This window comes from Epinephelus moara, chromosome 6, assembly GCF_006386435.1.
Source record: "Epinephelus moara isolate mb chromosome 6, YSFRI_EMoa_1.0, whole genome shotgun sequence".
Lineage (NCBI taxonomy): Eukaryota > Metazoa > Chordata > Actinopteri > Perciformes > Serranidae > Epinephelus > Epinephelus moara.
The window spans coordinates 38,464,768-38,482,721 of NC_065511.1; the positions used below are offsets into that span (position 1 = coordinate 38,464,768).

The window sequence follows — 17,954 nt, forward strand, 5'->3', positions numbered from 1 at the left end:
CTGCAAACAGAAAAACTCTTTTACACGGATAAGCAAAAATATCCTTTTTCGAAGTCTCGATAATTGAGTTTCTTCTCATCTATCTATCTGAATTTATTACATAATATAATTTAAAATATTTGCCGATATCACAAAGTTCGCCACAATATGACTTAAATTCGATTCAATTTAGGACCTATTACTGATGTGAAGTAATATCATATTCCCATACAGAGGTAACAGAGAAAGCAGCCATCCCTTTTGTTTTTGCTTTAGGCCACAACAGATAAAAACAACACATAAATCACTGTAAATACTAAGAAATCCTTTCTTTTAAACCCAAACCACAACCCTTTTCCTAAATCTTCAGGGATATCTGTCTTAAAGCCCTGAAGGCAAACTTGTCCCAACAGCCATAAAACATGAGTTAACAAAAAGATCATTTAACAAAAGCATAAAATTAACACTAATAACTGTCAAGGTTCATAGACAAAAGACCAGCACGGTTCATTTTTCAGTCCGCATTAAAGACTGTATAAATAAAGGACGTACTGTGACGTGATGTTTGTGGACTGCTGTTTTGAAGCCTTCAGTTTGGCATTTCAGCCATGACCATCTTGTTTCTCGGAAGCAAGAAGTGACCATATTTCAATGAGAGGGTGGAGCTGTGGAGGAGCGAGGGGGGGATCTGACTCATAGACTGTGGCGACACTTTGCAGACAGACTGTCACTCAAGCAGCCCCACCCTTAATTCTACGTAACTTAAGGCCTTAATAAAATGTATACAGCTGATTTATATATAAATTCAACCCCCGAATAGTTGTCATGGAGGGGGAAATTAGCTAGAGAGACCAAAAATGTTTTTTTTACCATGCTTTCAGCATTTTAACATGGCAGTCTATGTGGATTGACTCCATTTGGAGCCAGCCTAACGTGGGCCTTTAAAGAACTTTTGGCACTTCCACATTGGCTTCATTTTTCAGCCTCAGAGGTTGCCGCTTGGTCTGCATGCACGATTTTTCAGCCTAACATTGTTGAAACAGAGCAGCTGATTTTGCTGTAGTGAGAAGTTAATAGAGTGAGATGGCAAGTACGTCATGTTTCCTAGTATTTTATCGCTTAAAGGCATTATCTATATGCGACATGTGCTTTGTCTGTTGAGCCATATTTTCTTTGAAATCCAAAGTATGTCCACACTGCTGATTTATTCCTCATTAAATAGAGAGTCTGAGAGTTAGAGTCAATGGAGCACAGCTGTGTTGTTGTCAGACCCTGGTCTGAGCCGGCCTGATGCTATGTTATTATTGGTCAGTCTGTGTCTGGGGGCGGGACTTAGTGAAGGGTCAATTGGCAGCCTGCGGGCCACATTTGCTCTGCATACATTAATCTGATGTATGACACACTATGTTGACTATGGAGCGCCCACTAGCTCACCTGGTAGAGCAGGCACCCCATGTACAAACACTACGACCTTGCCACAGCAGCCTCGAGTTGGATTTTTGGATGTGCCAGAATTTTCTCCAGCTAAATCCAGAAAACACAGAGGTGTTAATTTTTGGCCCTAAAAATGAAAGGGCAAAGATCAGCACTCACCTTGGCTCTATGTCATTGACAACTACAAATCAAGCCAGAAATCTTGGTGTTATTATTGACTCAGACCTGAACTTCAACAGCCATTTAAAGTTTATTACCTATTACCACCTGAAAAATATAGCTAGAATTAAGGGGTTTCTGTCTAAACAAGACATGGAAAAACTTATTCATGCATTCATTTTTAGTAGATTGGATTATTGCAATGGTCATTAAATCGCTACACTGGCTTCCTGTGAGTCAAAGAATAGATTTTAAAATCTTACTGCTGGTCTACAAAGCCCTGAATGGTCTCGGACCAAAATACATGCTTGATCTACTGGTTCCCTACGAAGCATCCTCTTAGATTAAATACTTACCTGCTGTATTCTACTGCCCGTACTTTTTAACTACACACTGCTGATTTATGCCTTTTATTATTCTACTTCTTACTGCTCTTAGATGCAATGTATTGAGCCTGTTTTTATTTTATGTTACTGTATTTTATTATCACTATCATTCTCATTTATTTATTTATTTTATGTTACTGTATTTTATTATCACTATCATTCTCAATTTCTATTTCCCTTTTTAATTGACTGTTTTTATTGTTTTAAATTGTGTCTTGTTGCTTTTAATGTCTCTGTAAAGCACTTTGAATTACCTTGTGTTGAATTGTGCTATACAAATAAACTTGCCTTGCCTTGCCTTGCCTTGCCTTCAACCCACAGCCCTCTGCTGCACGTTACGCCCCCTTCCATCCCCATTTCACGCTGTATCTGTCCTATCAAATAAAGGCAAAAGGCCCCAAAAAAAATCTTTAAAAAAATATGTAAACTACATATATAGTGTGTGGAGGCAGATAACAAGTGAGCCATCCCTCTTCCTTCTCATCTCTGCTGAGCTACACATGTGCAGCACCGATCGGGCAGCATGTAGAAATCAGGTAGGGACACTGCCAAATCATATCTTTCACAAAACAACATTTTCTCATGCAGTTCCAACCACACTTAGGAGCTTTTCACATGGGCAAATAGTAAAAAAAAAAATCACATCCTGTGTCTTTTCCTGAACACTCTTCCTTCACTTTGATGGGAAATGTAATGAGGTCAGGTGTGAGTGTATTCAGGGGAAAAATGGAAGGGGAAGGAAGATACTGGTAAAGAGATAGTGTAGAGTAATTCTGTGTGCTGAATGTTTTTTTTTTTTTTTATTTGGTTCCTGCACTTTGTGATGTGCCTGGATCCGTTCTGTGACCAAAAGTATATTTTCTTTCATTTCAAAAGTGAAATGATAAACACTGCTATTTCATAAACGCATTTGTTTATTTGTTTCATTAAAAAAAGGTTTTAAATGGGCTGGTGAATAAATACCTGGCTCATTTACATTCTTTGGTTTTAAAATCTGGCCCAATTTCATTTGTAATTGAAAAGCTCTGTTGTAAGGGATAGGGTCTATTCGGAGCCTCTTGTGTGTTCCAGAGATATGGATGTACAGTCGAGAAAGGACCTGTTCAAAAATATCTTGTAAGATGTAGCTGTTTTGGAGCTGTAGCAAAATAGTGCTTAGTGTCTGACATATTGGTAAAAAAAAAAAGAGGTTGATAAAAAGGAGATTTTCAGAAGCCTCAGGCTACAGAGGGTGGACGAAATTCATGCATTTCCTTATACAGTAGCATACAGTATGTATTTCACTCAGCCAACTCAGATTATCTTGCACATAGGCTCCGATCTCATCACTCCCCTCAAAGATGCACTGTGATTGGGGAATGACAATGAAAACTCCCCCCTCAGGGCATGAAACAGCAGCAGAGACAGCAGCGATAGTAGGAAGTGTTTGCAGCCGTTACAGCAGAGTTTTGATTGAGTCCTAAACAGCACATGCTCAGCATTGTAAATTAGGAATTAAGTGGAAGTCTAACAACAAATCCTCCAAGTTTCTGCTGGTTTCCTGCCCTTTGTTTTCTTCTGCAAACCAACTCTCGGACCTTTTACATAAACTTTAACAGTTTCCATTACAGTATGTCTGGTTCCTGAGTCTATATTAGGTTCTAGTGAGCATAAACAGCACTGCACAGACAGCTGTCAAGCAAAGCCACTCAATGCTGACACTATCTGAAGCATGGTCTATGCTAAAGGGACAGTTCACCCCAAATCAAAAACAAACGTTTCCTCTTACCTGTAGTGCTATTTATCAATCTAGATTGTTTTGGTGTGAGTTGCCGAGTGTTGAGATATTGGCCGTAGAGATGTCTGCCTTCTCTCTAATATAATGGAACTAGATGGCACTCAGCTTGTGGTGCTCAAAGCGCAAAAATAAAAAATCTCTTTCTCTTTCTGGAAATCATTACCTGGTTACTAATACATATGCTGATGTCATCTAATGTCAGGTCTCTGATCATGTGATGAGACCAACTCACATATGAGTTGAAGTTTTTTGAACTCGAGGAGTCCGGCACTCCGGCAAAAATGCCAGGCATCAAGAGCGCAGAAACAAGACGCGTGTCACAACGCAAACACAGCGAGCAAAAAGCTTCATTCTCATTAAAACAATTACAAAAAGGCGCCTCCAGCTGCTAAAATGCTTTCTGTGTGATCAGGGCCTTACTGTACCCCACTGTACCCTTCTGTGTTCTGCATTCAACACTTAACTAGTGTTTAATTAGTTTTACAAGTGTGCCACCTTTTTCATTTAAACAACAACGATATACCTCATCATTAGGGATGTCCCGATCCGATATTCGGATCGGTATCGGCCGCCGATATTAGCAAAAAACGTGCATCGTCATCGGATCGGACTGCATGGAAAAATGCCGATCCAAGAACTCTGATCCAGTTTTTCACGGAATCCGATCCAGGTTTTCCAGCCAGCCCAGCGCTCCGCGTTTCAAGCAGTCCATTCCAGTGATCCGCTCCAGCTCTTACTATCAATCCACCAGGCCAGCATGCAGACGGCAGACACACACACGAAGGGTAGGAAGAGTAGCGGTCAACTTAGTTAACTGACTATTTGTTTTCTGCTCTGGTTTTTTGAGAGTGATATTTTTATTTGGTTTACACTCTTACTGTTTAAGTAAAGAGCACTGATGGCATTGTTTTGGGCACAATTAGTGAAATTGGAGCCATGGATGGACTATTGCTTGTTTAAACAGTTGTACAATATTGTGTGCCTGTGCACCAGGCTGGCACTGACACTACTAAAATAACTGAAAAGGGAAGGCTGCATTGTTTGTTAAATGTCAACAATGTCTTGTGGTGTTAATCTATTTTTTATTTATTAGGGGGCCAAAGCACAAGTGTGTGGAGTCTTGCTGCTATTTTAATTTCAACGTTAGACATTTTAAAGATTTCTTGTGTTGATTTATTTTCTATTTATTAAGGGGCCAAAGCAGCCAAAGCAAACCAGCTATAGCGGCCAAAACTCAAGGCTGTAATATCGGTATCAGATCGGAAGTGAAAAAGCTGGATTGGGACATGCCTACTCATCATAGCCTAAAAATAAAGTTATTTACACAGCAATAAAATCAGAACAAAAGAAGTTATTTGCACTGTTGAGCCACACTTAATCACAGCAGGGGAAATTCCTTCAGCATGGCAGCCCTACCACAAGCAGAGTGACATCTAGTTCTATTATATTTGAGAGAAGGCAGACATGTCTACAGCTGATATAACACTCTGCAACTCACACTGAAACACAATACCACTACAGGTAAGAGGAAAAATACCTATTTTTGATTTTGTGGTAAACTGTCTCTTTACTGCAATCAGAAATGTGCCTTCTACCAGTATTCTAACACTTCTCACCCAAAGCTTATTTAACATGAAAAACATCCAGACTCAGAAGAGAACTGAGAGGTACTGAGAGGGAGGTATAATCCCTCTCTTTGGTTTGTAGACAAAGGTTTGTGCTACTGCTCTAGATCTCAGACTCAAAACACACAGGCTGACAAACAGCAACTGAGCATGTTTGTGCACATTTAATTTCAGAAACCATACAATAGTGACTTAATTCAAGGATTGTTGGAAGAGAGAAGCATCACTTGTCAAACATTCAGGCTGCCTGGAGCTCTGTTGTCAGCATGATCCTGACCCCGATAAGCAGCAGCAGCATGGAGAGATGGTTGGATGATACATTTTACTTATACAGCCTTTTTTAGAATGTATATAAGACCACAGAGCATACAATCATGATGGACTCTGGCTCTGTACTGAGTGGTGTAAATCTAAACATAGAAAACATCAAATGTAAACAACTGAAACAAAAATAAATCTCCTCATGTATGCAACACACAACAACATCCCAGATTTCTTTACATTTACAATTCATTTACAGCCACAGTGTACATCCTACAAGTCTCTTCCAGTAACAGAGAAGAGATTTTGAGCCAAACACATTCACGTTACACACACCATTGGCCTACCAAATGGATGTAATACTACAATGCTCCCTCTGCAGCCGGAGGAAGGAGGAAAGCTATGTTTGATTCGTTGACCACAATGTTATGGCATTGATTAAATGCTGCATTCTGTGAAATGGTCCCCATACATCTTTCCTCAGACAAAGCTGCTGGAGTGATTGCCTGGGGTGAAAAGTAAGCACCAAAGTCACTGGGGACAGTTCCACAGTAAAGTGTCCCACATTAATATTAGCACAAACTACAATAAGCCTGAGATGATTCAGCAGAGCTGAGCTGACTAATATTTGCAAATACAGCATAATTTTGTGTGAAAGGGGGACCAAAGATGAAGGATTTGCCAATCAGGATGAAGAAATGAGCAGCAGAAACTTTGGGAAATAAAAATCTGAACTTGTTAGAACTATGTTGCTCTGATCTACAGAGTTCAGCCGCATCTCAAGAACTCTGTACCTTGTTTGGAGAGGTATTTCATATAGTTAAAGAAGTATTTCACTGCTGGAAGATGGTATTTTCATAAAACCGGGCTGTTTATGCAGCAGAAAGATGTGAATACTTTTGAATTTGGTGCTATAATGTTCAGAGATAACATGGATCTGGTTAACAGGTGTCACAAAATGGCTCAGTAGCACCCCCTATTAAATTTCCACAAAGCTGCCCCTAAGGCTGGTTTCACCTACATGTATGAAACTTGGTAGGCAGATGTAACAGCCCAAGACGGACAAAAAGTCTCTTGGGGCATTTCCAGGAGTCGTACTTTTACAAACTCCTCCTACAGATTTTATCCTGCCTGTACCATCTTAAGATCTTGGACATAAAAAGTTGCTTAAAGCTTGAGGTTTCGTTGAACCTTGTGACCATGGCGAGGTGTCAAATGTCAATGTTTTAGATTTTAATTTCTGTATACGAGGCGGGGTGGCACTAAGTCCAGACTGATAAAGAGAGCGAGGCTATTAAGGTATACCAGGGCATTTAAAAATGCCGTGTGATTTTCAATATTGTCAAAAATACAGATTCCAATCTCAAACTGAAGAGGCTGTAATGAGGATGCATTGTATGCAGTGCACATCACACGCCACCAGAGGTCAGTCTGGTGCAACAGGCAGCTGAGCTTACTGCTGGTGGTGGGGATAATGTCACAGGACTGTAAACAGCCGGCCTGCGAGCAGAGAGAGACGGCGGGGACATGTTTTCACATCTAACTCCGTGAATAAAGGATTTATTTTGATCAAACCAGAGTTGGTGATTGTTGGAACAGTGAACTAACCAAGATGATGTTTAAGTTGGATGAAGTATGTTTTACAATGAGCCAACAAGGCAATTAAGTTAGCTTGGGTAAAGAGAAATATGTATTCAGAAGGTGTACAGTTGTTTCTCTGTTAAATAAAAAATAGGTCTAAGAATAATAAATTTCTTGATATTTCGTGAGTTTAGTAAGTGTGCGACAGTGCTGCACACAAACTGTCATATACCATACACCCTGGAAAGTATGGTGGAATATGAAATAGTTTCTGCCCAAGCCTTGTAAAAAAAACAAAAAACAAAACACAACTACCAGGATGCACTGCACCACACTGGACCAATAAATGCTCACACCGGTGGATGATGTAATGCAAGTTTGTCCGTTTTGACATAGGAAACAATATGGCGGCCAGCAGGTGACAAATGAACACAAATTACAGCTAAACATTGAGCTAAACTATGTTTCTGAAAACATTTTAGGAGAGAAATAGGCAATAAAATGGTTCATATTTGGCTGGTGCTGCTTCGTTTTACTCTTTCATATCAGTTTGTTCAGCATTTTGACAATATAGGAAACGGTATGGCGCCTACTTCCTGTTGACAAATTCTCATATTACAGCTAAAAAGTCCACTAAGATATGTTTCTGAAAAAACTGTAGGTGAGAAACTGGCGATACTGTAACATAATCTTGGTTGATATTTGATCAACACTGCTTAGTTTTAAAGTTTGATCTGAGTTTTTGGTAGCGGGCATACAAAAATACCTAAGTACACACGCGCTGGTAAAATGGAGGGAAGTTTAACATACTACCCACATTGCTCTGATTCAAAGCTGGTTATAAATCGGCACAGTATCCCTTTAAGCCCGACCCATCTGGCCCGTGTTTTATATCTGACTGATGTCTAGTATTCATTTCAAACCCCCGGAAAAGACTGAAACAAATACAGCTTTTCAACTTTATCTGTATTTCATTCACTTAATCTGAGACCTCATTTACAAACGTTTGGATGCCAAACGCTCTTTGCAAGCATCATCAAAGTAATCCAATCTCTAAGTATGTGACCTGTAATCCATCCTAAAGAATCTTTAGCACAAGGAAGGTAATGGCTTTATGAGATCAACCATGAGGTCATCGTACTTCTAAGTCTTTACAGGAGTCTTCTGCACCAAGGATCAGAGATCCTGGCATGCCAACGGGGTAAAGAACTGCAGCCATTTCTAAACATTTGACTAAAAGCAATAATGCAAGATAAATATTTACTTTGAGTTCAAATAGACACACAGGAACCATCAGCATCTGTTGTAATATGCGTGCACAGCAAGCTGGATGCTGTAAGCACTAATTCACTATGTGCACATGCTATGGCAGCTAATGTCTATCCATCGCTATGTCACACTCAAAGACACAAAGACGCACACACACTGGTCAGGGAGGGGTTTGCGTGAGACCTCACTCAAGTGTAATTTGCACAGACACACACACCATTCCAATCCTACTTAGGGAGGAACCCAGACCAGTGTGTGTATGTGTGAGTGACCTTTGATTTCATATGTGCACACGCTCACAGACAGCTAAGGTGTTTATTGTACCCATTTGTACCCACTTGACAGTCCAAGAAAAGTGCAGCTGCAGCTTCTGCCTGCTGACGTCATGCTCTGTATTTAAACCCACCGCAGCTCTAGAGTTTCTTCAATCCTACTAACAACCTGTAGAGTACACAACAGACTGCTGTTACAGTCTGTTGTACAGACCCACTCCCACTCTAATTTCATCATGCGGCTAAATGAATACCAATACAATTAAGCAAGTTTTGGGGAGTAATAATACATGCTTATTGGCCAAGACTTGATAATTAAAGCTCCAAGACCGTTTCTCCTAATTGATTCGTTTGCTCAATGCAGGTAAAGAGGTTTATAATTAAGTTTAATCAGCTCCTGTGTCACTTACCTCGTTGTAGTTTCTCTGGTTACCACTGTCATACGGCATGCTACGGGGTCAGTTCGAGATTTGAACCATCATCAACTCAACCTTCCGTCTCGTATGGCAGCTGTCGCGTTTACATTGGAAACAATGGAAGTGGTAAGGGAAACCGCTCACTGTCTGTCTGCAGCCATGCTGTCAACGCTGTAAGTCTGTAAGATAGATGAACCAAAGTATTTGACTAATGTAAACTTTCACCTGAGGACGCTGTTAGATAAAGAGTCAGAGGTTCACAAAGATCATGTCTGCACCAGACTACATTTCATCCAACAGTTGTTAAGACATTTCACTGTGAACCACAAATATCAACCTCATGGTGGCTCTCGATGAAAAGTCAGGGGGTCGCCAAAGTCATTAGGGATTATCCTCTGTTGAACATGGATATCTCTGTCAATTCCACACCAATCCATCAAAAGTTGTTGAGATTTTAGTCTGGACCGAGGTGGTGGAGCAACTGATCGACATTTTCATCCCAAGGTTTCCCACATATTCATTTATTTGTGGCGGCCCGCCACAATTAAAACATCTGCTGCCACAAACAGATTTTCTATTTTAGGAGATGTACCGTTCATAAGGAGCGCTATTGGAATATATGTCCATTCAGTTTCTTTATAGCACCACACTGTTGGAGCACAGAGTGCATTCGGGGCAGAGACAAAGCAATAGAACGTCAGGCGCATTGAAAGTAAAACTTGCAAGCATTTATAAGGAATAAAAAAAGGGAGTTTGCTGTTGGCTTAATATGAGTAGAGGGAAATTCTGGGAACCACTAGGCTAATTCATGCAGTGAAAAATGTCATAGGCTCATGCTTATAATGTTCGCATGTTGTATTTGTGTGAAAAATGTGTCTAGCTAAAGACAATTGTTTTGTATGTGAGCTTTGTGAGTTATAATGGAGCTGAATTTTGTACACTGTCGCCTCACAGCAAGAGGGTTCCAGTTCGAACCCGGATGGGGGGGCTCGAACCTCAGGGTGCAGGAGCCCTTTTGTACAGAGTTTGCATGTTCTCCCCACGTCAGCGTCCCTGGGTACTCCAGCTTCCTCCAACAATCCAAAGACATGCACGTCAGGTTAACTGGTGACTCTAAATTGTCCATAGGTGTGAATGGTTGTCTGTTTCTATGTGTCAGCTCTGTGATAGTCTGGTGACCTGTCCAGGGTGTACTTGCCTCTTGCCCAATGTCAGCTGGGATAGGCTCCAGCCCACCCCCAACCCCTAACAGGATAAGCGGTTACGGAAAATGAATGAATGCATGTTTACTATCAAGCCATGTTTCAATGTGTGTTTTAGATGTGGTGGTTGAATCAATCAAACTTTGCCACACTTAACATAAACTCAACAACACAGTGGCAAAAAATCTGTGTTTTTGAGGTATAATTACAGAGCGACAACATAGGCCACTTGTATAGGCTACGGCGTACCATCTGCATAGAGCCTACACACAACCATACATCAGCCTTTAGAGGCTGCGATATCCTGACTTTCAGTCCCTAATGTGGGCCAAGCTCCACAAACACTGGAGTCCACATTTCGCCCTAAAAATATCAACCACTAGCATCTTTTCATTAAACCCTCACTGCCTGATAAATGCTTCATCAGGAGCTATTTTCTCAGACTTAACAAAGTCTCCTCTCGAGCCCCAGAGGACACGAAACAACATTTTTTACAGGCTGTGTGGTACTCTCACTGTCTAGTGAACTGACCTTCATGTGTTAAATCAGTGGAGTTCCTCTTTAATTCTGGGAGGACGTTTAGGTCCAGTTTCACAAAATGTGTACCATATCAGCATGTGTTTACCATCAGAAACCATGGTAACACTCACTGTGCTCCCATTGCATAGTACACATTATAGTATTTCAAACCCTGTTTTGACTGTGTACTACATTCAAACTGGGATAATGACAGAATGAAGTATACTTTAAAATGCTCACATAAGATCACTTGAATTCTAAGTGAGATTTGAAACGACACTACGCACCCACAATACAACCCACAGTGGGAATGAAGGAGCTACTTACTAAGTTATGATTGTAAAAATGTGCAGAAAGCTCTGGAGGCAGCTGAGAAAATGAAGAATTAAAATAAATGCTTGGAAAAACACTGTGCTAACTTTTTAGTTTTTTTTCAAACTGTCAGCAGAGTAACAAGTTTTAGTTTACCATCCATATGTGCACAATATCTTATCTAATTTCAGTAAAAAAAAGTTGAAAAATGAATAATTTCCTTGTGTACTGATAACGCTTATTGTACATTAAGTCTCAGCAATAGTATAGGCTCAATTCGGACATCGAAGCAGATCTTTAGAGGCAAGAAATCCATAAGATGAAGGGTTTACTCTCCAACTGACCACTCCCCGTCGACCTCATCAAGTGGTCACCAGCCAAAGCCAATTAGTTTGATGACACACACAAGAACACCAGCCATTAGCATCAAAGGGTTTTCGCAGGCAAAAAAAAAGGCTGCTTCTTTATTTAGCTTACCATTGATTAATTGTAGTCTTGGGCTCAGACTTGACTTTCACCCTCTGCTACGGGACACAGCAATTTAATCAACGTGATGATCTCCTTGTTTTAATATGTTAAAATGTGTATTAAAGCTGCTCTGGATATTAATGCAATCATTCATTTGAAGACATTTACTTAAAACTCTTGTAAACCAAGCACATTAATTTGTACCGACTTCCTGAAATACAAGCATCAGACAGGCCAGGTTAAAATTGTTTCTTCTATTATGTGTATATTAGTTTTTAAAGTATCACTCCACAGTTCCTTGAAAATAAATATACACATTAGAGTATCTCTCTCCGACAGTCAAGTGGGTGTGTATTTGCACTGTGACCTCTAGGCTATCTAAAGATACCAGACCTTTTCACCTCAGCTTCAGTTGCTGCAGAGACAAGTAATTTTCTTGGCCAGTGCAACAAAGTAAAAGGTTGCCATCACTATACACCTGTCTAGCTGTACAGTTACCTCTGCTCTGATTAATGTCTTAGGTGCTTGTTTTTTACTTGCATGATTTTCTCATTTGCAGACATTTAATGAGCACTGTTAAAGAGAGCCTGAGCCAACGAATGCTTCTCTGTAACTGTTGTGGAGATGACAATAAATAACTTGAAAGGTCGCGTGATTCAGTCCAATGTCCCTGCGAACAATATGAGTCAGAGTCAATGACCAATATGTTATGCCACTAATAATCTTCTGTGTTTTGATGTTATCTTCTATTTCTCCCGGAAAAAACGTCCATTTGTTGGTAAAGTTGAAGTTCTCGTGTGTAGGATTTAGTGGTATCTAGTATTGAGGTTACAGATTGCAACCAAGTGAAACTTCTGCTGTGTGCAAAGTGTGTAGGAGAAATACAGTGGCCGACACGAGAACACCAAAATGCACATGGCCCCATCTAGAGCCAGTGTTTGGTTTGTCCGTTCTCTGTGGAAGACGACCTGCTCGGTACGTAGATACAAACGGCTCATTTTAAGGTCACAATAACACAACCACTTATTTTCAGGTGATTATAACGTAATGAAAACATAGTTATGAACATTATATTCCATTGTTGTCAGGGTTGCACCAATTTATCTGCCTCACATTGGTATCGGCCAATATTTGCTTTGCTGACTGTCATCGGTCTCCTGGCAAATAAGACATTCACAGATGGCAGTGGCCGATGTTTTTCCTTTGTGTCACATCAATTTTGTGCAGGTTAAAAAGCAGTGCTCAAAACTAACATCATCCCATCAACCCAGGAACTATAGAAAAAGTGTTTGGGACGAACAATCTTTCCCGTGACACCATCGGGTTGAAAGGACGCATTAAACTCTCTATCCACATGTCAAAGGACGCACCCTATTGTTTCCCTGATAATACTACATTGTGCACAACAAATCCATGTTGACATCAGCAGGAAGAGAGCTAGTTAACATAAGCGGCGGCTAGAACTACCTGCTGACAGAGGCTACATTGAGTTACATTATGATGTGTTCAAGCTCTCTTCGGTAAAAACGAGTATTGGGTGATGGTAAATTTTTTCTCATAATGTGTCCAAATGTTCATTCATTCCCTTCATTCATTTATTCATTATCCTGTTAAGGGTACAGGGGTACTGGAGCCTATCCCAGCTGACATTGGGTGAGAGGCAGGGTTCACCCTGGACAGGTCACCAGACTATCACAGGGCTGACACATAGAGACAGACAACCATTCACACTCACATTCACACCTATGGACAATTTAGAGTCACCAATTTACCTGACGTGCATGACTTTGGACTGTAAACCTGGAGAAAACCCATACTGACACGGGGAGAACATGCAAACAAAGCACAGAAGTACTGCCCTTGAACCCTCTTGCTGTAAGGCCACAATGCTAACCACTGCACCACTGTGCCGCATGACAAAATGTAATCTCAATAACCTTGAATAAATACAGCTGTTTGAGGAGGAAATTTGTTGATGTTTCCACAGATATATAAAATAGGTAATAGAGAGGGAATTAAGATATATTATATAAAGTAGGCTTTTGAAGCAGTTTTTTTATGTTTTTCATGTGAAAAAAGGTTATATTAAAGGTTGATTCAGAAATGTGTAGTGCTCATTCAAAGGCAGTGTAATGCAGGACTGAAAAACTTTAAAACAGTTCAGTTATTTGAAGATAAAAGACAACAACTGGATTGACTGGCCAACGACTTCCAATGCATTTCACACCCTGATGAAGACTCTCCAGTCGAAACTTGTTGGTTATCCATGAATTAATAAAGGATTTTGAACCACAGTCAGAGTGCCTGGGATGTATTTTTGGACTGACTGCCTGTACCGTGGACTTTCACACTGAGTGAGCTGGCCAGTCGTTGTCTTTTATCTTTAAGTGACTCTTTGCCCAATTCTTTAAGAGCACCTGATTTTTTTTTACAACTAACAACACAGAGCCTTAACCCAGTGCAGCACTACCTATTTTTTCCTCAGCTCAGTTATTTGTTTTATATTGAATATTTCTTTGTTTCCCTGGCACAAAAGGGAGAATAAATAACAACAAAAACAGAATAAACATCAAACATTGAACATCGCAATCGGCCCAGAATTTGAATATTTACAATTCCTAATTTCTGCCAATAGATGCCCCTAAATCCTACACACTGGACCTTTAAGTCTGCTCCTGATAACAGTCACATGACTTATTGGTATGAATGGCTAAAGTTCAGAGTAAGTATAGATTTAGTCATTTGGCAGTTTCAAAAGCATTTCAATGACTGTATTTCAAAGTGCAGATTGGACCTGCTACATATTGAAGTATGCTCATTTAAACACCGTTGACACAATGATTATATGTAAACTACATGTCTAAAAATAAATCTGGAAAAGGGAAAAAACAGTTCGCAGTAAAGAGTACAGTGTTATGGATTAGATGTGAGATGTGTTAGTTATGTTTGTTAACATGCATGTAGGTGTGAGGAGGGCGGTCCATGACCCACACAACATGAAAGCTAAGCTGCACAACATAAAGACAGAATATTCAGCCCAGTTTTATTTGAGATGTTTAACCTGCAGAATCAATGCATATGTACTTTTCACAGCTTGAAACACCACAGTACTGGAAATAACAGACTTCTCTCAAAAGGGCAAATTAATTAAATGTTTGTGCAATACTTCCTGCAATTAACCTGATTGCATCTAAAGATGTTTATTCTGGTGTGCCAACATACTAGGTTTCACTTGCACACAAGATTTTCTGACACGTTTAAAACTCCTCACGTGGGTGTAAAATAAACCCGCATCAACTGTCATCAGCCACACGGCTGTCTCTGACAATCACAAAGCACATCAAATCAATTCGTACAGTTACCTGCTCTCCAAAATTAAAGCCTGCAAGCTGTTAAGTTTTTGATTCCACCAGTCGTGATTTGTGAAAGCTTGACCTCAATTTCCTTGTTTTCAACTTCGTCAGCCTAACAAGCACTTCTAAAAGAACATGCTTAAGCACATCAAGCTAACTTTTCGGCTATTATGAGGTGTTCTCATACGTGGATAAAGTGCTTATATAATCAATATACTGTATATATTATGTGGTAAATGAGGTAAAAGGTTCATAAACACACAAAATGTTTGCATATCTTCCTGTAAGCAGCCTGTAATCACATCAGATAAATTCATTGTTAATTGTGACGGTTGTTAAAATTGTGTCATAAGTTTAATCTTCTTTATCCCACTTTTCTCACACTTGAAATGTGGTTACTTGTTTGTATGCATGTACATGTGCATGGAGGCTTTTTTCCCCCCTTCAATTTCATTTGGTTCCCTCTGGAAACATTTAGATAAAACATTTCATTTTGGAAACAAACAAACTTGTTTGTGTCCTAAACAAAACCGTCTGTGAATAGTCACAGCAAATATGGGTCAGTGTCATTATCAGAAGCGACCAAAAAGGGGCTGAAGCGGAACGAGGTCAGATAAGGCTGTTTTTTTTAGTGGCTACTCTGCCAAGCCGCTGCAAATTCAGGAAATAAAAAAACTTGACCCATATGCCACATGTCGATCTCTGCCTCCCTGTCATGCCGGCACACACAGCACCTTCCTGGCTGCTGATAGAAAAGCTTCTACATCACAGTCAGGATCACACCTATTGTGAAATACATACAAAACAGAGTGGTGGGTGGGGGTGGGGGTTATATTCCACAATGTGCTAAAAGTTGGCACTTGAACCACACAGCTACCTCCTGTTTACAGGATCCCGCACAGGAAGTGCTCATAATGTGTTTGTTGTACTTGATTAATTTTCATTTCTGACTCTGCTCGTGCTCACTTTCCTGTAAACAACTCGTGCTTCAAGGGTATGACCAAAAAAACTCTTGGCACGCTGCAGGAAAAAAAGCTTGGCATTAGGAGTTGGTCTATAACATTTTTGGCAAAATTTCACCCAGATAGATAGTCACCATTTTGACATATGTCAAATTAAACTAATGTTATTAGACTGGAGGATTCCTGAGGGTATATTTAAGATACGGGACTAAATGTGTGACATTAGAGAGCTAACACATGTCACTGATTTAGACTGGACTGGGGCCAATAGTAAAGAAACGAGCATGTTTATCACTACAGTTATGGAGGTGTGAGTTATTACTGCCTGATTTAAATTAAAACAAATTTATGTCCTACTTAATGAGTAAAAATCACATTAAAGGAACACTTCACCTGCAAAATGACCATTTGTACACTCACCAGACACCAGACACCTGTTCAGCTCCTTGTTAAGGCAAATAGCTCATCAGCCAATCATGTGGCAGCAGCTCAATGCATTTAGTCATGTAGACATGGTGAAGACGACCTGCTGAGGTTCAAACTGAGCATCAGAATGAGGAAGAAAGGTGATTTGAGTGACTTTGAACATGGCATGGTTGTTGGTGCCAGACGGGCTGGTCTGAGTTTTTACTGGGATTTTCAGCACAACCATCTCTAGGGTTTACAGAGGATGGTCCCAAAAAGAGAAAATATCCAGTGAGCCAAAATGCCTTGTTGATGCCAGAGGTCAGAGGAGAATGGCCAGACTGGTTCAAGATGATAGAAAGGCAACAGGAAGTCAAATAAGCACTGGTTCCAACCAAGGTGTGCAGAAGACCATCTCTGAAGCAACAACACCTTGTCCAACCTTGAAGCAGATGGGCTACAGCAGCAGAAGACCACACCAGGTGCCACTCCTGTCAGCTAACAACAGGAAACTGAGGCTACAATTCACACGGGTTTTCTCACCAAAACTGGACAATAGAAGATTGGAAAAACCACATTCAGATGGAAGCATGGATCCATCCTGCCTTGTATCAACGCTTCAGGCTGCTGCTGGTGGTGTAATGGTGTGGGGGAGATTTTCTTAGTACCAACTGAGCATGGTTTAAACACCACAGCCTGCCTGAGTATTGTTGCTGACCCTGTTTGCTTTCAGTTTTGTGTTGCCAGGCACCTTGTGTTTTTGCCAGAGCGCTCCAAACTCCTCAAGGTGAAAAAACTTCAACTCAAAGTGGAAAAACTTTTTTTTTTCACTAGTGGCATTCAATTGAAAAAAAAGGCAGTGCGGCACGCCTTGCACCACTTTCTGTGTGATCGGGGCCTAAGGCAAACTGGCACAAACTACACTGTGGCTTCAACACTTGCAAGCATTTTGCTTGATTGCCTTATAAACACTGCACCTATGGACTGTACAGTTGTGTTGAATTCATATTTAAATGTTTCGTCATTTTTATTCTTGATGGTTGTGCAGACCAGTGTTGTGTGAGAAAAGTCAATAAATGTACTTGGAAAAAAAAGAAAGGAAAAGTTGTTGTCATGTTAAAGCCTTGTCATATTTATATTTCAATAAAAAAATTAACTTAGCCATCACTGTGAAATTTTCCGCATGGTACTGAATATTTGTTAAGGTATTGTATCCAAGTTAGAAATTTCAGCATTGTGACACCACTTGCATGTGAAGTGTTTTAAAGAGTGAGGTTTTCGTCAAAATTCTGACTGGATAAATGAGACTTGGATTATACCACATGAGTTGTGTGAGACTTTGTAAACAGATGTTTTGATATAGTTTTGCTGTTGTTAAACGTGTTCCCCAGTGACTGCAATTCATGAGGAATGTTTGCTTTTTTGGTTTTTCTGTTCATTGTGGAAGCATGTCTGAAAAAAAAGTTTTCTTCAAGAATTCAAGGTAACAATAGGATGGATTTAGTCTAGTCTTAGTAGTGGGGAAGCCATAACTTGCAAATAGGTGTAAGTTGATCCTCCAACAATGGCCCAAT

At 40.1% G+C, this 17,954-nt stretch overlaps 1 protein-coding gene across 1 annotated transcript in view; it reads right to left on the minus strand.

Annotated features, from left to right (window-relative positions):
* LOC126391922 (thrombospondin type-1 domain-containing protein 7A) overlaps positions 1-17,954 on the minus strand; it is a 293,064-nt gene that overhangs the window by 249,553 nt on the left and 25,557 nt on the right. The window contains exon 2 of the mRNA XM_050046936.1: positions 9,154-9,338. The gene's annotated coding sequence lies outside the window, so the exon portion shown is untranslated. The remainder of the gene's footprint in view (positions 1-9,153; positions 9,339-17,954) is intronic.